This window comes from Myotis myotis, unplaced genomic scaffold, assembly GCF_014108235.1.
Source record: "Myotis myotis isolate mMyoMyo1 unplaced genomic scaffold, mMyoMyo1.p scaffold_m19_p_53, whole genome shotgun sequence".
NCBI lineage: Eukaryota > Metazoa > Chordata > Mammalia > Chiroptera > Vespertilionidae > Myotis > Myotis myotis.
The window spans coordinates 504440-525944 of NW_023416361.1; the positions used below are offsets into that span (position 1 = coordinate 504440).

At 55.2% G+C, this 21505-nt stretch overlaps 1 long non-coding RNA gene across 1 annotated transcript in view; it reads left to right on the forward strand.

Moving 5' to 3' along the window:
- The first annotated feature begins 3244 nt into the window (after positions 1–3244).
- The window catches only part of LOC118657365, a 28336-nt gene continuing 10075 nt past the window's right edge, over positions 3245–21505 (forward strand). Inside the window, exon 1 of the long non-coding RNA XR_004968000.1 lies at positions 3245–5966. This is a non-coding gene — a long non-coding RNA (uncharacterized LOC118657365). The remainder of the gene's footprint in view (positions 5967–21505) is intronic.

A 21505-nucleotide genomic window follows, 5' to 3' on the forward strand; every position in this document is an offset into this window, starting at 1 on the left:
ACCGATGCCTCCCCAACGCGTGCTGCCATGGCTAGGGGTCTGGAGAGGAGACCAAACCGGGGGCAGCAAGTGGGGTCATTCTTCTCACAGCCCCTCCCTCCTCCGGGGGAGGCTGGGCCCTGGCAGGAGGGGGAGGGGCAGACATTCAGCTCAGGCCGCCACTCAAGCCACTCAATAAACCGCTAATCGCTACTCCTCTTGTGTTGAACAAGCGCATCCCTGGGTGGAGAGGAAGACAGGAGATGCCCTGAGGCGCTTCAGGGAGGAGAGGGATGCATCAGGGCTGGGCGCTTTGCCATCCGGGCCTCCCCTAGGCCGTGGGGGGGGGGTGGGCTGCAGCTCCGTGAGCGTGAGCGTGGGGGGGGGGGGGGAGCCCTGAGGAGGGCTCGGCACCCAGCAGCCCATCTCCATGGGCCACCCTGCAGGCCTGTGGCCCTGAGTGTGGTCAGGGGCTGCACTGCTGGCCTCCAGGGACGCCTAGATTCTCAGAGACAGGTCCTGGCCGCCACACCTTGGGTCCCTCCCTGAGCCCTTCAGCCCCAGAGGAGGGGAGTGGACAGGAACCCAGGTCTGTCTGAGTTCTCTGGGCTGACAGCCATGGGGGCAGCTGGTCCCTGCCTGTCCCAGGCCTGGGCCTCACCAGGAGGGTGGAGGCCGGGAGGTGAGAAGACAAAACAGCCATGTTGACGGGACCCTCCCAAGCCCTACCGACTCCATCCATGCTGGAATTGTGGCGATAAAGCAATCAGAGAAGGGGAGGCGGGGCAAGGGGCATCTCCCCCGAATCGGGAGGCACAGAGAAGCAAACACACTTCCATCCTCTTTCCTCAGGCCCAGCAAGTCCTGTCCACGCTGACCTGTGCCATGGCCTCCCCTGGCGGGGGGTGGGGAGCTCCCCTCCTGGCTGGTCACTTGAGCTGTGTGAGCTGGGCAGGCTGCCTGCCCTCTCTGGCTTGCCCTTCCCCATGCAGAACACGAGGCACTTACACTGGGTCATTACGAGGCCCCTCCCAGCTCGAATGGAAGGGACTGGAAAACTGAGTGTGGTCCCAGGCTGGGGCACCCTGATTAGGATGGGGTGACGGCCAGATGGATGGGACTCCCACATCCCCAGGGTCCCACTGCCCAGCCCACCAGTCAGGGACTCAGGCCCTATCCAGCTCCGCTCTGGTGCTGGGCTGACCAGCAGACCTGAGCGATGGATGAGTGATGACTCCGACGCATGTTTCTGTGAAAGAGAGGGCTAAGGGGCTGCCTGGCTAAAGGAACCAGACAGCCCCATTCGCCTGCCTCCTTGGGCTTTTATTGTAGCAACAGCTTGAACTAAAATTAGCTATTAGATACTATCAGCAGGGTGAGCATCCTTGAGAAGACACATGCGTCTGCAGTGTTTTGTTTTGTTTTTAAATTAAATCTTTATTGTTCAGATTATTACATGTGTTCCTCTTTTTTCCCCCCCATAACTCCCCTCCTCCCAGTTCCCACCCCACCCTCCGCCCTCACTCCCCACCCACTGTCCTCATCCATAGGTGCACGATTTTTGTCCAATCTCTTCCCTCACCCCTACACTCCTCCCCCCCCCCCCAAGAATAGTCAGTCCACTCCCTTTCTATGCTCCTGATTCTATTATAATCACCAGTTCATTCTGTTCATCAGATTATTTATTCACTTGATTTTTAGATTCACTTGTTGATAGATGCGTATTTGTTGTTCATAATTTGTATCTTTACCTTCTTCTTCTTCTTCCTCCTCTTCTTAAAGGATACCTTTCAGCATTTCATATAATCCTGGTTTGGTGGTGATGAACTCCGTTAGCTTTTCCTTATCTGTGAAGCTCTTTATCTGACCTTCAATTCTGAATGATAGTTTTGCTGGATAAAGTAATCTTGGTTGTAGGTTCTTGGTATTCATCACTTTGAATATTTCTTGCCACTCCCTTCTGGCCTGCAAAGTTTCTGTTGAGAAATCCGCTGACAGTCGTATGGGTACTCCCTTGTGGGTAACTGACTGTCTTTTTCTTGCTGCTTTTAAGATTCTCTCTGTGTCTTTTGCTCTTGGCATTTTAATTATGATGTGTCTTGGTGTGGTCCTCTTTGGATTCCTTTTGTTTGGGGTTCTCTGCGCTTCCTGGACTTGGAAGTCTATTTCTTTCACCAGGTAGGGGAAGTTTTCTGTCATTATTTCTTCAAATAGGTTTTCAATATCTTGCTCTCTCTCATCTTCTGGCACCCCTATAATTCAGATGTTGGTAAGCTTGAAGCTGTCCCAGAGGCTCCTTACACTATCTTCGTATTTTCAGATTCTTTTTTCATTTTGCTTTTCCGGTTGGGTGTTTTTTGCTTCTTCACATTTCAAATCTTTGACTTGATTCTTGCGCTCCTCTGGTCTGCTGTTTGGAGCCTGTATAATATTCTTTATTTCAGTCAGTGTATGCTTAATTTCTAGTTGGTCCTTTATTACAACATCGAGGGTCTCATTAGATTTCTTGAGGATCTCACTATATTTATCGGCGGTCTCACCAGTCTTTTTGAGGGCCTTACTAAATTTATTGGCGGCTTCTAGACAGTTCTTGAGAGACCTTAAAAGTGTGGTTTTGAACTCTATATCCAGCATTTTGCTTTCTTCCATTTCTGTCATTTGTGTCCTGTTTCTTTGTCTCCGCATTTTTTATGCTTTCTTGGTGCACCCCCTAGTGGTCTTCATGCGCAGTCTTGTTGTAGTTAAGCCTTGATTGTTGTAGGTAACACTGGGGGGGATTTGACCTCCAGGCCAAGTGGCTGTGAGAATCAGCTGTGTCTGCAGTGGGAGAACTTCTGTCCTCTAGGGAGGTGCTAATCTAGCCTTTGCCTGAGGCTATCCAGCAAATGCCTCTGTGCAGGACTTGGGCAGGGCGGGTCGCACGGGATCAACAGGGCGGGCCGAGCAAGCAGTTATGGCTGCTCTCAGTCTCGTCCCCAGAGGCTCTGCCTCTCAGTGTCCCAGCAACCGCTGCAAGCCCCTCGGAGAGAAAACTGCCCTCGAGTTCCGACCAATGCCAGACAGTCCCGCTTCTCCCGTATGAGTCTGCGTCCCCAGAGACTCGCCCGAAACTGGAGCCAAGAGCCTGAGACTCCCGATTGAAAACGACAACCGCGCCCTCAGCCACCAGCCCGCTCCGCATGCACCTCCGCACCTTAGTATTTTACTTCCTCACCGCACCTTCTCTGAGTCTCGGTATGCTTTTCTCTTTCCTTCTAGTTGTAGAATTTCCCCTCAGCCAGCCTTCCTGTGGTTCTGGGTGATGTCCGTTCTGTCTTTAATTGTATTTTTGAAGTGGTTGTGCAAGGCAGCAATCTCCGGTGTTTACCTATGCCGCCATCTTGGTTTCCCTCTGCAGTGTTTTTTAAGCAAGGACACTTTGAAGTCTAAATATAAAGATTCTAGTAAAACACTGGGGTTGGGGGTTGGGGAGGAAGGTTCATACTTGATTGGAAAAGTCAAGGCAGGGGCTGCTGCCTTCAGCAAAGTCCCCCTCGAGGCCCCCGACCTTCCAGAGATGCCTCCTGACAGACCTTCCAACCAAGTCCCGTGCTGCCCCACATGCTGGACCCGGGTCTTCCAGGCCCGCCTACCACAAGACACCTGTGTGTACGGGGCTACTGGGTCCTCTTCTTAGAATAGTGCAGGGGTGTGGGCAGGGCTTCTCGCCTCCACTTGGGGAAAGATGGTGGGAGTGGAGGGTGAAGCAGACAAAAGGGGACATGGGGAGATGCCCCGCAAGGGGCATCAGGGTATCTTGTCGTGTGGGCTTTGGAGCAGGGAGCAGCGCTTGGGACTGATGGCCTGAGTCAGAGCACAAGGGGGCGACTCACCAGCGTGACCGTGGGCTCACCAGTGCGACCGTGGGCTCACCAGTGTGGCCTTGGACTCACCAGTGCGACCGTGGGCAGCGGCTCAGCCTGCAGGAGGGTAACGGCGTCTGAAAGGACCTCGGAAGAGCCCACACAGTGTGTGAAGCCCCAGCACGCCAATATTGTGACGGCTGTCGGATCATCATCAGCAACAATGACAACATCTCCCCCTGCAGCCAAGCTTGATTTTTAACCTTCTGCACTTGGACAGGAGATGTAACCAGACAAACATCGGGTCTGTGCCCGTCACTACCTGAGCCAAGTCGGCAGAAACGGTGAATCCTATGAGCGTGTGTTCCAGTCCTGCCGGCAGCTGGAGAGCAGCAGGTCACCCACAGAAATCTGCCCGCCCCCCCCCCACTCTCCCCCAGTTGCTGTATTGGGTAGAAGGACAGAGATTACAGGGGAAGGAGGCAGAGGGTGTGCCAGATGGGCCGTTCACAGGCAATGCGGGCTGGATATGCAAAGGCCTGTGGGTAAGCAAAGGCCTGTGAGTAAGCAAAGGCTGGGGCCTTGACGGGCTGGGGGCTCTGGTCTCTGCAATGAGGCTGCTCGTCTTTCATGATCACGGGCAGCTCCTGGTGGGGGGGGGATGGGTCCCACTGCAGCTCCCAGCCAGGTGAGCATGCGCCTCTGCAACCAGAACAGCAATCCCGGCCACAGAGCAGGACTCGCCTTCCTCGCAGTCACAGCTGGCCCCGCGTTCCGTTTCTGCCCCTGTCAGAGGGACCCAGTGGGGGCAGCTGGGTAGTTTCCCACCGTTTTTTTGTGGGTTTTTTTTTTTCCCATCCAGGGAATCCGCCAAAGGCTCTCTGCATTTCAGGGATGTGGCCAGAAGGTGGCAGAATTTCACTGCCGTTGAATGGGCACTAAGCCTCCCTCCCCAGTCAGGCCTGGCCACACCCCCTTCACAAGGGGTGGCCCTTCCCTCTTTCTGCATGAACTGCAGGGGCCTTATCCGAGGCTGTGGAATGTGACCACAGGATGACAGGCCCCCAGCTGAGTAGGGACAAGGGGCTTGCTGCTCACCCCAACCCAGCACGGGAGCTGCCGGGTCCCCTCCATGTGGGCGCTGAGCCCTCGCTGTGGATGGGAGGGTGGGCCTGCAGGAGAGGTTGGGTGGGCTCGGCAGGCTCCGTCCTGAAGCCTCTGATGTGGGAGGGATGGGGTTATGGACAAGGCAGGCCACCAGGTAAGGGTGGGGTGGAAAGGCCGTCCTCAGAATCAGGTGCCTGAGGGCTGCAGCCTGCAGAGCCCTGACTTCTATCATCCTCCTTCTCCCACCCACAGAGCAAAGGCATCTACTTGCCGTCTGATTGACAACGCAGAGCTCTGAAGGGGGCCCAGGAATAACTGCCCAGAGGGGGCGGGCAGAGGTGTGGGTCCAGCACCGCCCCCCCTCACTCCCCACTGAACCCTCCCTGGGGGAAGAGGCGCTGCCGGGCTTCCTCCTGGCGGGTGTGGGGCAGAGGGAGGGCTGAGCCCTCAGATCCTCCAGCCAGAAAGGCGCGTCCTGTTGGGGGTCGGGGTTCGGAGGACAGGTCTGCAGGCTGCAGCACCGTGGCCCTGTCGCCTCTGTACCCCCAGGCGAGGCTGTGACCCCACCAATGTGACCTGGGGCCGAGCCCAGGTGAAGGCAGCACAGGTCTGAAGGGAGCCGTCCGGCCTCAGGCTTCCGGTCAACAGCCTGGGTGGTGAGTCCCCCTCACTGGGCTGCCCAGGGCAAAGGTCGATGCTGGCGAAAAGCATCTGGTAAGAGTTTAAAGAATGGGTAGGAACCGAGCTGAGTAGATGGTCAGGTATGACTGTGCCCATTTCACAGGTAAAGAAACAGAGGCCGTGTGTCTCGGTGACCCACTGAAGGATGCGTTGCTGAGATAAGGTGGAGCGGACGCTGCCTCCAGGACACCCTCCTGCCCCCGCCCTCCTCATCGCCCCGCCCCCTCCTCGCCCCGCCCCCTCCTCTCCCCTGGCCACGCAGCCTTCCAGACTCCGGGGTGCAGCAGGCTGGCGGCCTTCCTCTCAGGAGAGCTGGTGGGTGTTGAGGATGGAGGAGGCTGGAGATGGTCCATGCAGGTGAGCGAGGGGCCCTGGCGTCCCCTTCAGTGGGACCAGGGGTCTCTGCACCCAGGGGTGCCTGCCCGTCAAACATACACACACCTGATGAGCAGCAGGTAGTCCCGCCCCCAGGATTCACCGCACACCAGGCAGCTGGGCAGAGCCAAGCACAGAGCAGCTAACTCACCCTTCCTGGGGGAGCGCCCCCCCGCCTGCTGCAGGGGATGCCCTGTGGGGCAAGCAGGTCTGGGGGCCCTGGAGGAGGCTCGGGAACCAGGCCGGGAGGCAGCCTTCCGGGAGACAGTGCAGCCTGAGGTGGCAGCGAGGTGGGTGTGAAAGGCGGGGCAGCTGCCAGGCCAGAGGTAAGCTCGGTGCAGCCGCCCGTGCGGCCAGGAGACCCGCCCCGGATCATTCCCACAGAAAGGGGAACAGGTCCTCCGAGGGTTAGGGGAGACATTTGCAGAGTGAGCTGCGTCAGCGCCCCTTCCCTCGGCTTCCCCTCTGGCCTCAGCCTCCCTCTGTCTGTGCCTCTCACCCCTGTTTCTCCCGAGGTTCCCACTCTCACGGGTGCCCCTCCCCAAGGTGCCCAAGGCCCCTCGGGCCTGGTTTCACTCCTGTCCAGGACGAAGGTGCTGAGCTGAGCTGTCTCCTGCAGCTGGGAGTCTGAGGGCAAGCAGGGTGCGGGCAGCACAAGGAGGCTCCCCTTCTCACCCCGCCCACCCTCCCCCCATCCGGGCAGCCTGCTCCCTGCTGGCCCAGGCGACTCCCTGCATGGAAAGGTAGAGAGGGGCCTAGAGGCCGGACGCTATGTCACTTGCTTGGGTTCAGTAACCTGGTCAATGGCAGAACCGAGGCTGTGGGACTCCCAGGCCAGCGGGCACCAGGCCCGGGCAGAGCTGACTCAGGGCCACGCAGACCCGCCGGCATGAGGGTGAGCTCGGACCCAGATCCCAAGTCCTCCTGGGAGGGAGACCCCCGGGAGGGAGCCCTGGGCCAGGAGTCGGGGCAGGCCTCAGAGGGGCTCTCTCTCTTTTTAATGTTCTAGAAGCTTTATTTATTTATTTTCCTGTTTTGTGGGGTTGTTTGGTTTTTTAATTAAATTGGGGTGGCGTTGGTCCACATGAACATACAGGTTTCGGGTGTGGGTTTCTGTGTGGCAGGATCTGTGTATTGCACCGCGTGCCCACCTCCCAGAGTCAGATCCCCTCCTGTCACCTCATAGTAGGCCCCCTTCTCCTCATCCCCCCTCCGGCCCCACCACGTGCTGTTAGTGTCGGCGCTGTCCCTTTTATACCCACACAAGGGTGAGGTCATAGGGTCTCCGCTGGTTCTGTCCGAGGGGCGCTTTGACTTGCCGAATGGATTCAGAAAAGACCGCTCTGGGCTGGGCGGGCTGCCTCCTGTGCCAAAGCTGGGGGCGGGCTGCTCTCCGACCCAACTGCCCCTTCCCTGCGGACCCATCCCTGCTCCTCTCCCGCGGCCCCGCCCCTCACGGCATCTGAGCCTCAGGGTCAGCTCCTGAGTGAGGCCACGTTCAGAGTTGCACAAAAGGTCGCCACTCAGCCCCCTGGTGCTTAGGACTCTGCACGGCCCCTCCCACTGCACTGGGCCTGGGAGGCGGGGGTCCTGTAGCTCCTTTCCGGGAGCCAGAGGCCAGCAGGCATGTAGGGTGCACTGGCAAGTGGAAGAGGACTTGGGAAATGGAAACAGGACTCCAGGGCCCCAGGGGCCGAGGCAGCTTTCCCAACAGAGAGCAGTGCTATGTCAGGGTGTCTTCGACCTTCGGGTTCCCAGCTCCTGTCTCTCAACCCTCTCTTGCCTTTTTCCTAAATTCTTTTTTTTTTAATATATATTTTTTTGTTGATTACAGAGAGGAAGGGAGAGGGAGAGAGATAGAAACATCCATGATGAGAGAGAATCCCTGATCAGCTGCCTCCTGCACGCCCCACACTGGGGATCGAGCCCACAACCCAGGCATGTGCCCTGACTGGGAATCGAACCGTGACCTCCTGGTTCATAGGTCAATGCTCAACCCCTGAGCCACGCCGGCGGGCCCTTTTCCTAAATTCTGAGACGATGAAACACAACTGCATTTGGCCAACAGGGCCTGACTCCCTGTGACCAGCTTCACTACGTGCTGACGGACAGGCCCGGCCCAGGAGCCTGGCACTGACCATTCTTCCGTCCTGTGGGCAAACTTGTTATTTACATTCTTTGGTGTGTGATTTGCACCTTGGTGTGGCCGCCTCTCTGTGAAGACCTGTGGCTCTCATCCTGAGGGCCGGCCCGGGCAGGCCGGGTCACCAGTGCTGGCAATGTGGGCGTGGGTTTCAGTATCCCTTACATGCAACCTCTGTCCACCCTCACTGCCCTGGTATGAAACTCCCTCTGGCTCTCTCAGCTCCACAGCCCTCCTCTCACTCCACAGCAGACACCCCCCCAGCCATCCTTGTTCTAGGACATGAGCCTCAGTGTCCCCCTTTTTTGGGAGAGGAAGCTACCAGACCTCGGTTGGGAGAGTGGAGGTGTCTGTGAGCGTTGCCCAGTGGTGGGTGTGAGAGCTGGCTGGTGTTGGCTCCTAAGAGTCAGTGGTTAAATTCTCAGTGGCTTTGCAAGCTTGTGGATCAACACAGTATTATATAAAACTAAATTATATAAACTTACAATTAAATCAGTTCTATTCAACACAAAGGGAATAAATTCTCAAAACTCATTACTTCTGAATTATTTTACTACTAGTGACCTGGTGCATGAAATTTGTGCACATTAAAAGGGAATTAATTAGAGGAAATATTTTAATATTGCTATTTGCCCTTTCTCTATAATATAAGTATCAGCGATGAAAGAAAATTAGTAAAATGTATATGAAAATCTTCCTCCTGTCAACGTCTGGGGCACGCCGTGGGACCCAGAGTCAAGTCCCCGCCCACCCACGTGCACCTCAAAATCGCGCGAGACCCAGACCCGGCCGGCCCCACCCCCATTGGGCTCAGGGGTGGGCAAACTTTTTGACTCGAGGGCCACAATGGGTTCTTAAACTGGACCGGAGGGCCGGAACAAAAGCATGGATGGAAGGTTGTGTGAACTAATATAAATTCAAAGTAAACATCATTACATAAAAGGGTACGGTCTTTTTTTTTTTAGTTTTATTCATTTCAAATGGGCCGTAGTTTGCCCACGGCTGGGCTAGATCCAGATGCGGCCGACCCCACCCCTGACAAGCTCCACTAGGTGGGGGGCAGGGCCTGAGGTCCCCATCAAGCCCCGCTGGGTGGGGGGTGTGGCCGGAGGTCCCCCATTGCTAGAAATAAGGCGAGCCCCTGAGTCAGGGGTCCTGGTGGAACACAAGTCATAGTTGGAGCCAGGCAGCAGGCGGACATCTGTGCTTCTACGCAGAAGGGTGCACACATGGTCTGGGAGCGCGCACACCCAGCGGGCGGCCTGTTTGGCTTTATAACCCCTGACGTGTGACCTGTCCCTTGCTCCTGATTGGTGCTCAGGCGCACAGTTTTTCCCGATTGGCTAATTCAAAGGGAGGGGTTGGCCTTTGCTGTTTCAAGATGGTGGCCCCCAGGGGAGCTGCAAGCCATGCGGCCAACAGGGCGGCTGCCAAGTGACACAGCCTAAATGGCGGCTGACCACACTGTTCTTTGACAGAAGAGATGACTGGCTCATTCTCACACCATCAAGCTCCACATGGCAGGGAGCGTGACCTCAGGTCCTCCGGCCCAGGGATGGAGCAGGGGTGCGGCCTGAGGTCCCTGCTGATTGCTCGTTAAGGCTCATTTCGGGAACTCGGCCTCCACTGTGGGCACAGCCATCTTGACTGTTAGGGTGTGATGGTCAATTTGCAAATTCCCTCTTTATTAGATAAGATTATCCACGCTCTTGAGGCAATTTCTGTCAATGGTGTCTGTGTGTTGGACATGCTACCTGGGGGCTCACTGCTAAGCATCTTCCCAAACCAGCTCAGTAATGCCACCCGCAAGTGAGTAGGTGGGAGGATTCACACCATGAAAACTAGCAAATGCTGAAAGTCAGGACTTTATTTATAGTTTATTTATTTAGACTTAAAATAGTGATGGGAACATCTTAATAATGCAGATTAAACCTATAGGTGTGTTTTATGTGTAGTTATTACATTTTACATAGCACAACAAATGGAGGAAATGCTCTTGCAGTCATTGAAAATGATTATCTCATGCAGCAAAGAAGTCGCTCATGTCATGGATGGACAAAGAAGTTTCAACAAACATCTTTGTTGTTTTGAATTCTTTTGACCCATTAATATAGATGCAAATATTAACAACATTCATGTGGGAACTACACTCGCTTGTCAATTGCAACCATAGGTTGGCAACAGTCATAAAAGTTCTGCAAAACCCATCAGAATTGCCCGGCTGGCATGGCTCAGTGGTTGAGCATTGACCTATGAACCAGGAGGTCACAGTTCAATTCCAGGTCAGAGCTCATGCCTGGGTTGTGGGTTTGATCCCCAGTAGGGGGCATGCAGGAGGCAGCTGATCAATGATTCTCTCTCACCATGGATGTTTCTCTCTCTCTCCCTCTCCTTTCCTCTCTGAAATCAATAAAAATATATTTTAAAAATCAACAAAGTCATTCTGTCGGAACCAATTAGCTACACAGAATCCTATATAATAAAAACATAATATGCAAATGGACAGAATGGCAGAATGACCAGTAGGTGGGGGGCAGAGCCAGTGAGTAGGTGGCACCAGGCCAGCCAAGGTGCATGCCAGCAGGCAGAGGGAGGGGACAGCAAAGGGGTGGGTAGGGACGGTGGCAACCAGCAGTGGGCGATGGGGGCCGGCGCCATCCCCTGATTGCCTGCCTAATCACTTCCCACAGAGGGAGGCCAGAGCAGGCTTAAGCTATCAGTTGGACATCCCCTGAGGGCTCCTGGACTCTGAGAGGGCACAGGCCAGGCTGAGGGACACCACCCTGCCAGTGCATGAATTTTCATGCACTGGGCCTCTAGTCCTATCTAATAAAAGAGAAACATGGTAATTAGCCATACATCCGCTACCCTTCCCATTGGCTAATCAGGGCTATATGCAAATTAACTGCCAGCCAAGATGGCGGCCGGCAGCCAGGCAGCTTGAAGCGAACATGAGGCTTGCTTGCTTCAGTGACGGAGGACTCCAACGTTCCCCACCTGCCTTGCTGGCCTCTGAGCTTGCAGTTTGAAACATTGTTACAAATATAGAAGCTAAACAAAACCCCAGAAACCTGCTTTCAGCCAGCCGGGATCTCAGAGCTGGAGTTGAAACAGTGTTTCGAGTATAGAACCCAAACAAACCAGATACCTGCTTTCAGCAGCAGAGGCCTAAGAGCTGGAGCCAAGCCTCAGAGCTAAAGCTGGCCCAGAATTTTTAAAAAAAAGAAAAAAAGGAGTGGTTGGGAGCTTCAGTCACCCGCCAGCCTGAAAACAGCCCTCAGCCTCTCATCCAGACTGGCCAGGCACCCCAGTGGGGACCCCCACCCTGATCCAGGACACCCTTCAGGGCAAACCAGCTGGCCCCCACCTGTGCACCAGGCCTCTATCCTATATAGTAAAAGGGTAATATGCCTCCCAGCACCAGGATCAGCAGAGCTGGGAGGCCTCCCGGCACCGGGATCAGCATGACAGGGGGCAGCGCCCAAACCCCCTGATCGCCCTGCGGCTCTGTGTGTGACAGGGGGCGGGGCCACAACCTCCCTATCCGCCCTGCTCTGTTAGTGACAGGGGAAGGTGCCCCAACCCCCTGATCATCCCTGCTCTGTGCCTGATAGGGGGGAGCTCCCCAACCCCCTGATCGCCCTGCGGCTCTGTGTGTGATAGGCTGCGGTGCCCCAACCCCCTGATCGGCCCTGCTCTGTGTGTGACAGGATACGGCGCCCCAACCCCCCCCCCCCCCCCCCACACACACACACAGGCCCTGCTCTGTGTGTGACAGGGTAGAGCCATAACCTCCCCATCGGCCCTGCCCTGAGTGTGACAGGGTGCAGTGCCCCAACCCTCTGATCCGCCCTGCTCTGTGCATGACAGGGTACGGAGCCCCAACCCCCTTGATGGGTCCTGCTCTGTGAGTGACAGGTGGCAGCTCCTCAACCCCCCAATCGGCCCTACCCTGAGCGTGACTGAGGGTGGCATTGCAACCTCCTGATCTGCCCTGCTCTGTGCATGACAGGGGGCGGTGCCCCAACTCCCCAATCAGCCCTGCTCTGAGCCCGACCATGGGCTGCACCTAGGGATTGGGCCTGCCCTCTGCCACCCAGGAGCAGGCCTAAGCCAGCAGGTCATTATCTCCCGAGGGGTCCCAGACTGCGAGAGGGCACAGGCCAGGCTGAGGGACCCCCCCCCCCCCCCGAGTGCACAAATTTTTGTGCACGGGGCCTCTAGCCTATATATATAAAAGCCTAAGCAACTGGCTGATTGGCCAGTAGCTATGACATGCACTGACCACCAGGGGGCAAATGGTGAACACAGAAGCTGCTGAGCTGCAGTGACTTGGCAGCTGCAGTTCTTGGTGATACACCAAGAACCAGAGAGGAGGGAGCCCGATTCTGGGGTGCCGTTACCTGAGAACCACCCTCTTGCAATCTGGGACCCCTGGGGGCATATTGGAGAGCCAGTTTCGCTCAATCCTCACAGTCCAAGCTGAAGGACCCCACTGGTGCAGGAATTCATGTACCGGACCTCTAGTTTATAATAAAGGATATTGTGTATTTTATTATTATTTACAAAATACATGCAAAATAGCCTTTATATCAGTAAGTTACACACACATTTCCCCAGTAGTTAAGCCTTTACCAGCACATCCTTTCCTGAACTAATGGGGGAGATACTCCTCCCTACCATCTGCCCCCACGCCAGCTCTAGGGTGCATATGATGTCATCATCTTTAATGGCAGCTCTGGACGGGGAAAGGTATTGGCCTTCCCCCTCCTCCTCAGCCCTCCACGTAGACTGTCCCCAGTCATGACCCAGCACTGCTCCAGGGGGTCCCAGGGGAGGGGGTGTCCTCAGGGCACATCCCTGGGCAGAGAGAAGAAGCACACTCTGGGGGGCCTCTTCCCCTGCTGCTCACTCCACCTGGCATCCGACCAGCTCGCCGGGCTCCTGTCCCTGGCCCCTTGGCAATCTCTTCTCAATAGAGAGCCAATGAAGTCCTCTTTATTCATGTATTTACTTATTTACTTTTTTGTTAATCCTCACTCGAGGATATTTTCATTGATTTTTAGAGAGAGTGAAAGACAGAGAGAAACATTGATGTGAGAGAAACACCACAATTCGTTGCCTCCTGCTCACGCCCCAACCAGAGGAGAAGCCCGCAACCAAAGTATATGCCCTTGATCAGAACCGAACCCAGGACCCTTGGGTCCGCAGGCCGATGCTCTACCCACTGAGCCAAGCCGGCCAGGGCCAAACAAATCCTTTTTAAACCTACCTCAGATGGCGCCCTCCTCTGCTGGGAGGTCCTGCCTGGTTTGCTTTTCATGTCTCGCCCTCTGTGATCCCATCCGGCCTCCTGCTGCCGCCTCCTTCCCACTCCCGCTCCCGTGCCAGCACCTGACCCTCTGCAGCTGCCGCTCACCAGGCAGCTCTCCCCAGGGTCTGTGTGCTGGCTGCTCTGCCTGGCATCTCTTCCTCCAGCATCTAGCGCTCCCTCCTGCACTTCCTTCACCTCCTGCTCACCCTCCCACTGAGGCATGGCTAGTTTCCCTTTCAGCGCGTCACTACGCCCACCCTGATGCACTCCACCTTCCTGACCCGGATCCATTTCTTATTTTCCAGAGTATTCCTCACCTTCAATACACTAATGTCCATGGCAATGGTGAGTCCGGAGGCCGGGACCTTCTATTCACTGCTCTACCTGTATTGTCAGAACACGCCTCTGCCACACGCGTCCATAGAGACTGTGAAGCAAAGCTTTCTGCCCAGCCGCGTGGCTCAGGGGCTGAGTGTCAGCTCAGGAACCAGGAGGTCAGGTGTCGATTCCCGGTCAGGGCACATGCCCGGGTTGTGGGCTCCATCCCCAGTGGGGGGTGTGCAGGAGGCAGTGGGGTTCCATGATTCCCTCTGATCATTGATGTTTCTCTCTCCCTCTCCCTTCCTCTCTGAGATCAATAAAAATATAGAAAAGAAGAAAGAAAGAAAGCAAGAAAGAGAGAGAGAGAGAGAGAGAGAGAGAGAGAGAGAGAGAGAGAGAGAGAAAGAAAGAAAGAAAGAAAGAAAGAAAGAAAGAAAGAAAGAAAAAAAGAAAGAGAGAGAGAAAGGGAAAAGAAATGCTTTGTGAGAGAAAAGGGACCTTCTGAGGAGGCGTCTGCTGGAGCCGGGTCGGGGGGCCGCCGCCTCCGCTCAGCCTGGCTTCCCCGTCCTCCCCAGCCGGAGCCTGTCAGGGGCCCTGGGTTAGTCAGGCTTCTCCAGGGACACAGAGCCAATGGGTATAAGCGGACAAATAGTCGTAGAAAGAGGGCGATTCTAAGGAACTGGCTCCGGCGCTTGTGGCGGCTAACCCGCCCGAGGGCAGCGTGCAGCGGGAGCCTGGCTCAGTCCCCGGCGGCAGGAGGCTCGCTGCCCCACCTGCCCGGCGGCAGTGCGGTTTGCTCTTCCTCGGCCTTGAATGCTCTTTCGCTCCTCGCTCCTCGGTGTGCATGGGCCCTCGCACACTAGGAGGCCACCTGCTTCCCCAGTGCCTGGTTCAGGTTCACTCACCAGCAGCTCCCTCCCGACTCGCCTGGAGCCTGTGGCCAGTCAGGTCGGCACGACATGTACAATTAGTCACCACAGGCCGTCTACCTGTCCCCACCCTCACGGAGCAGGCGGACAGCAGTGTAGCCAGACAGCCAGGGTCCAGCTGCCCGTCACTACCTGAGCCGATTCGCCAGAGGCGGTGAATCCTGTGAGCGTGTGTGTTCCAGTCCTGCCGGCAGCGTGGAGAGCAGCAGGTCACCCAGAGACATCTGCCCCCGCACCCCCACTCCCCCCCAGCTGCTGTATGGGTAGAAGGACAGAGATTACAGGGGAAGGAGGGAAAGCGTGTGCCAAATGGGCCGTTTATATCGGTAAATTACACACACATTTCCCCAGAAGGGTTAGTGATATGCAAAGGGCTGTGGGTTCTGGTTCCTGCCACAAGGTTGTTAATCTCTCCATGATAATCTGCATCTCCACGTGCAGCTCCCACCAGGTGAGCATGCCCCTCCTGTAATGCGAACAAGACAATCCCGGCCACCGAGCAGCAGTCACACTCCTGACTTTCATAGCTGGTCCCACATGCCAGCTGCCCCTGTCAGGACTGGTCCACTCCCTCATTCTCACCCAGTGGCATTTACTGAGCACCTGCTCTGGGCTCCTGTTCGGCTGCCGCGGACGCGGGCCCGGGGGCAGGCAGGAGGGCTGGCTCTCCTGTCACGGAGCCTGCAGTCCAGTTGGGAGACACCTGCGCACTTGTGAGCGAGTGCAGAGGGCGACTTGGGGAAAGCACAGAAGGGCACAGCCGAGCCCACGGCTCAGACAGGCGCCTGTGCACAGGGCGCATCACTGTTATTATTAATGCATGCCCAGAAATGGACACGGGGAAAACACTTTTCTTTTTTTCAGTGAAGTGAGGCCTGGAAGAGGTTCTACCCAGCATCACAGCCTTTAGCCGGCGAGGCATCAATTCAGCCAAGTCCACAGTCTCTAACAAGTGGCTTTCCCATGGGTGGGCCAGATGGTGACTGAGCCAACTGGCTGCTCTAATTGGGCAAAGCCATTTACTGCCTGGCAGGTGACCTCACCCAAGACTGGTCACGATTGGCCCGAGGCCCCAGGTGCTTTCTCTTTCACAATGAACCTTTGGCCTGCTTTCATCCTCATTTTATGACAGTTAAAATCATGTGACGGAGCAGTGAACACACACGCACACACACACATGCACACACGCACACACACGCACACGCACTAACATGCAGAAGCTAAGCCAAGTCAGGATTATCTCTGCTGAGTTGGGACCAAGAGCCCAGACTTTGCATTTTGCCAACAGCTTTTACCTCTTCTCAGCCAATTACTTTTTTTCCCAGAGCAGAAGCCAAAGAGCCAAATGGCACAGTCTGAGCTGGTCACTTGCTTGCCAGCCACCGGGCAGGGCCCTGGCTGTGGGCACACAGCTCAGCTGACCACTGTGAGGAGCACCAGTCACCTGGCCTGGAGGGGGCGCTGGCACTGCCTGGCGTGTGGGTGTTCCCAGGAGGAGGCAGAAGGTGCTGAGTGCTGGGCGCTTTATGTCCAGACAGAGAATGTTGAGGAAGAGCCTGCCCAGCAAGGCCAGCCTGGCTGCGTGGTGCCACCCACGGAAACACAGTTCCTTCTCGGCAGAGAACGTGGCACATCTCAGAGGCAAATTTTAAAAAATATATTTTTATTGGTTTCAGAGAGGAAGGGAGGGATAGAAACATCAATGATGAGAGAGAACCACTGATCCGCTGCCTCCTGCAGGCCCCATCCAGGTGACGGAGCCTGCAACCCGGGCATGTGACCTCCTGGTTCAGGGGTCGTCGCTCAGCCACTGAGCCCCGCCGACCGGGCTCTGAGGCAAATCCGTGGGAAGTGGGGTCAGGAGAAGCCCTGCATGATGATGCCCCCATCATCTGGGGTTCCTTCTCTCCCTCCTGCCTACTGCGTGGGAACCTACCTTTCCGGAGTGTTCTCTGCAGGCACAGTAATGCCACGTCAGACTGTTGGGAACCGTAAACTGGGCTAGTTCTGAGGTCCTCTCCAGGCTGTGTGAGCCTTGTCTCCGCCTCCCCAAGCCCCGAGGAAGGCCCAGGACTCTGGTTTCGTTTTCTGGAGACAGACTGCTGAGCGGGCACCTGTCTCACGGCTGGCACGTGGAGCCAGAGCAGGGTTCCAGGGTCCAACTACCTTTTACAAGCCAGGACCCTGACAAGTGGCTTAACTTCCCTAGGATCCGGTTGACAGGGGCAGAAACGGAACCGGGGCCAGCTGTGACTGTGAGGAAGGTGAGTCCTGCTCTGTGGCCGGGATTGCTGTTCTGGTTGCAGAGGCGCATGCTCACCTGGCTGGGAGCTGCAGTGGGACCCGGGGGCTCACCTGGGAATGCGGCCCATCCCCCCACCAGGAGCTGCCCGTGATCATGAAAGACGAGCAGCCTCATTGCAGAGACCAGAGCCCCCAGCCCGTCAAGGCCCCCAGTCTTTGCTTACCCGCAGCCTTTGCTTATCCACAGGCCTTTGCTTACCCGCAGGCCTTTGCTTACCCCCAGCCTTTGCTTACCCACAGCTTTTGCTTATCCACAGGCCTTTGCTTACCCGCAGGCCTTTGCTTACCCCCAGCCTTTGCTTACCCGCAGGCCTTTGACCCTTTTGCCTATTCCCCCCTGTACTGCTTGTCCTTCTACCCAATATAAGACCCTGGTGCGATGGGGAGGAGGCAGAGCAGATTTCTGTGGGTGACCTGCTGCTCTCCCACGCTGCCGGCAGGATTGGAGCACACGCTCATGTGATTCACCCCTGCCTCTGCTTAACTGGCTCAGGTAGTGACAGGCGGCCCAGACCCCTGGGCTGTCCGGCTACAAACGCACAGCCCCTGTGGCATCCCACCCACCCTCCACCTCTGCTGGCCTCAGGCCCAGAGCCCAGACCCCAACCACACCCGCAGAGCTGAGCACCAGGAAGAGAGTAGCAGATGCCCCAGGCCTCACCGCAGCTTTAAAAAATGCGTGCTGTTATTTATATTTAATAGCAGCTTTCAAAAATGTTGCAAATCCTAGGACTCGGCAAACATGTAAATGATAATTGATTGTTATTCCTCCAGAAACTTAGAATTCAAAAGTTTAATCATCCTTATTAGTCTACTTTGGCGACTTCAGTCCATAACTTGGCCTTGGAGTTGATGATGTATGTGATAGATCCTCCCTTCCCCCAACTGGTGGGTGGAGTATGACGTAACCTGCAGCCCGGAAATACCTGCGTGACTAACCATGAACCTTATATGGACTATACATTGAACCACCCATCCACACCTGCCAAATCCCCTAAGCCTTGTCCTATATGGACCATGCAGTGAGCCACCAATCAGTGCGCACCAAGTACACTCAGCCCCCACCCCTTCCCATTCCGCCCCTCAAAGGCGTTTGTTAATCTAGTTCTGTTGAGTTTAATCCTGTCTAGGTTAATCTCTGTGTTCCATTATAAGGGCTATTCCAAGGTCACTGCTCTACTGATAAGCTACAAGGAAGTGACTGAAGGAGATTATCCTGCCCAGTAAAGGTTATGTCCTCCTAGCCCAGGGGTGGGCAAACTTTTTGATTCGAGGGCCACAATGGGTTCTTAAACTGGACTGGAGGGCCGGAACAAAAGCATGGATGGAGTGTTTGTATGAACTAATACATGTTAACACTGCTGCTGGTGAAGGAGTGGAGGGGAGAGCAAGAGAACCCTCCGCTCTTTCGGCTCCACGGGCTGGATAGAACAACCGAACGGGCCGGATCCGGCCCGCGGGCCGTAGTTTGCCCACGGCTGTCCTAGCCTCACTGCTTGCCTTCCCTGGGACTGCCCTGTGTTGGTGAGTCTCCAGGGGGATAGGCTTTGGTGCTTTCCCTGGTGGGCAGACCCCTGGGGATGTGGGCCCAACAAGTCCCAAATTTATTGCCAACAGTCTTAGTCCAAGTTCTTCATAAGTAGTACATGGGGGGGTTCACTGATTTATTCTCTTCCTTAGTCCTGTTAATCCCTAACTCCAGGGGAAAAAAAATCCTCACCTGGGGAAACAACCTTTCTTGGTGAGGTGGTCTTGTTTAAAACACATAGCGCTAAGAGGGGGAGCAAACATATTAAGAACAGTATGCCATATACGCCAGGTCCCTTGAAACATATGCTGTGCAGATGTTTCTTTCTTGCAGTGACTGTGTCAAGCAGCAAGGATGGACCAGCTTCCGGCAATGACAACCCACACATGTCTTTGTCCGAGCCGATGCCATGGCAAAGGTGTGTGAGGAGCAAGCTGGGTCCTGGCTCACCTGCCCGACAGGTGGGGATGCATCCCTGCTTGTGGCTGCTCCCTTCTCTCCTCTGTGCACAGGGGCTTTTATTCTCTGTACCTCGTACCCAGTAGTTGCCTCTGAAAAGGGTCTCCTTTCAGCTGAATGTGGCCCAGGGTGACTGGGAGCATTGCACAGCCCGGACTTGTTTCCTGGTCGGCATTCCTGCGGCCTCCTCACTCCAGGTTCTAGACCTGTCTGACCTCTGGCGGTCCTGGGGGCGGCGGGGGCGGGGGAAATATGCTTGCTTCTGTTAACATAAAAACATTCAATCCTGGAAAGAATTCTGTGAGTTTATTTGAGCCAAACTGTTAACAATGCTGGGAAGCAGAACCTCAACATATTGAGATAATGCTCCGGAGAAGGTGGGTTACAGCTGTACACACTGCAATCAAAGGAGGGACGGAGGTGGGTGACCTGAAACCCATTGGCGATAGACTAGGGAGGCGGGAGAAAGCAAAGCAGGGGGGGTGGGGCCTGGGATTGGATAAAAGGTAAAATGATGGACACATACTTAGGTGGGTGCAGGATCAATGAACATGATAACAATGAAGGAATCTGTGGTCTCTGTCCTGGCGCCCAGCACATTAGGTTGTGCCCCAAGGGGTCCAGAAAAGGGAAGTTACAAGTTACCCAGACACTTCAAGGGTGTGTTATCATAGAGGCAAAAAGACAGGCAGGCTCAGTGAAGGGAAAGGCTGACCTGGTCAGTGAAGATACCCGCCTAGGAGGTGACCGGGTGTCCTGGAGGTGACTGCCCACCATCACTGCTTTTAGTTCAAGTGTAATTTCAGACCATCCTTGTGGTGACTTTAGGTCTGAGTTTGCAAGCCCGCCATGCGGCCTCCCCTGAGCTGTCAGGTCAGCATGTGGCCCCTTCCGACCACACTTCACACTCAGCATCTTGTGAGAATGAGCAAGTCATCTCTCTGTCAAAGAACAGTGTAGGCCAGTGATGGTGAACCTATGACACGTGTGTCAGAGGAGACACGCGAACTCATTTTTTTGGTTGATTTTTCTTTGTTAAATGGCATTTAAATATATAAAATAAATATAAAAAATATAAATCTTTGTTTTACTATGGTTGCAAATATCAAAAAATTTCTCTATGTGACACGGTACCAGAGTTAAGTTAGGGTTTTCAAAACGCTGACACGCCGAGCTCAAGAGGTTCGCCATCACTGGTGTAGGCAGCCGCCATGTTGGCCGCATGGCTTGCAGCCCCCTGGGGGCCACCATCTTGAAACAGCAAAGGCCAACCCCTCCCTTTGAATTAGCCAATCGGGAAAGACTGTGCGCCTGAGCACCAATCAGGAGCAAGGGACAGGTCACACGTCAGGGGTTATAAAGCCAAACAGGCCGCCCGCTCGTGTGCGCGCTCCCAGACCACGTGTGCACCCTTCTGCGTAGAAGCACAGATGTCCGCCTGCTGCCTGGCTCCAACTATGACTTGTGTTCCCCAGGACCCCTGACTCGGGGGCTCGCCTTATTTCTAGCAATCCTAAGCAAGGCCCCTTAAAGGTCCTGCTCCCACAGCTCGGTGCGTTTTTTAAAATCAGAACTCTTTTTATTTCCTTAAAAAGATGATTGTATTCACTTCCTAGCCATAACGTATTGCCACAAACTAGGTGCTTATGACGGAAATGCGTTCTCTCACAGACCCCGAGAGACCAGAAACCCAAAGTCAGGCGTCAGCAGGACCACGCTCCCCAGGCTCCAGCGGGGAGCCTCCCTGAGCTCCTCCTGTTTATGGGGGCCCTGCTGTTACAGAATTTACCAGGCGACCAGAAAATACACACAGGAGTAGTTGGAGACACAGGAAAAACCCGTTATTTCCAGATGTATTAGCACCGTGACTCAGGGGAGCCTGTTTCCAAATCCTGAGCCCCAAATATGGAGCAAGCTCTCCCTTTATACCCTTTGGTTTCCTTGTCCCCCAAATATGGATCAGATTTCTGGACCTTTCACGGGCTTTGCAAAAAGCCCCGTGTGTTGGGATGGGGGCTGTGAGACCACACCTAAAGGCCTGGCCAGGCGCCAGTGCTGAGAACCCCTCCAGGGGTTGTGTATGGTTCATGGTTTATGGCCTCTGTAAAATGGGAGCATTTAGGTAAATAGCTCTTGCAAGACCAGATAATTAAGGAAGGGGCAGTGACTAGACTATAGGCTAACAAGAATGTACATTAGGGATACTGATCAGTCAGGCTGCTTCCCCCCCCCCCCCCAAATGTCTTCTTTCCCTCATCATCGCTCTCCCTGGCTCAGAGTGAGGAACCCCAACCTCTGCCTCCTTCCCCAGGTTCTCCTTGGTATGTCCCTTGTAAGGACACTTGCCATTGAATCTGGGGCCCTCCCTCCCAGATAATCGAGGGTGCTTTCCCTTGAGATCCTTCAACTTCATTCTTTCTCCAGATGAGGCCCCTCACAGGTTCTGGTCACCAGGACGTAGACTGGTCCTTCGGCGCACCTGCTCAAACCCACCCACCATCCTATCGAAAACCCCGCCATACT